Source organism: Panthera onca, chromosome C1 (assembly GCF_046562875.1).
Source record: "Panthera onca isolate mPanOnc1 chromosome C1, mPanOnc1 haplotype 2, whole genome shotgun sequence".
NCBI lineage: Eukaryota > Metazoa > Chordata > Mammalia > Carnivora > Felidae > Panthera > Panthera onca.
In genome coordinates this window covers 221,354,974-221,355,820 of record NC_138346.1, presented here as the reverse complement: position 1 = coordinate 221,355,820, position 847 = coordinate 221,354,974, and positions in this window count along the sequence as shown.

Genomic DNA, 847 nt, shown 5'->3' with positions numbered 1-847 from the left:
ACCGGTGGCTCTGAGTTTCTCCAGCGGTGGCTCCGGAGGCATCCAGGCGGAAGGGCGCATTCACATCCTCCTGGCTCCGGGCTCCCACGGTGGTCGGCGGAATTGGGGCTAATGGCGCAGGCCTGGTTCAGTCATGGGTCCCGCACACATCACTGAGTGAGGGGCCGTAGCTCTCGAAAATCGGGCAGAACTGCATAGGATAGAATCCTGACCTGCTGCTCACAAATCTGTGTCCTTCCTGGTTCTAGGAGACAGTAATAGCGGTACCTGCCTGAGGGAAGAGAGGCCGGGACCTGGGGCAACCTCTCCCAGCCCTGCCCGCAGCCTCCCTAGAGCTCCATGGCACGTGCCTGTGAGATGTCAATGCACTGACAGTGGACAAAATGCATCCAGATGGAAACACTTGACAGAGAGGACTTCTATGCAACAAGCTTTTACAAATCAATAATAAAAACCCAACAACCTAGTAGGAAAAACGGTCTAGTTGAAAAGGCAATGCCTTGGATGGGCAGTTCGCCAAAAAAAAACAACAACCAAAAAAAAAAACCACTGAGAGACAGGCAAGTCTCATCCGGATCAAACGAGGATGAGAATGATGAGAGTCATTACAATTTCACTGGACAGGCCACATCACGGGGCGGGAGCGGGGGGTGGGCAATGGACAGATCCCAGAGCCCTTACTGAAGTCCGTTTGGCCAAATCTTCCTTAAAGTATTGTGCCTGTACTTCAGTCCAGTGAGTCTTCTGCCGGGAACTTGCCTATGAATACACTAGCCCTAGTCCACATACGGGGCTGGGCATGAACGGCCACTTTTCCTCTGCCCTGTCCTCGGTACGGCAGGTACAA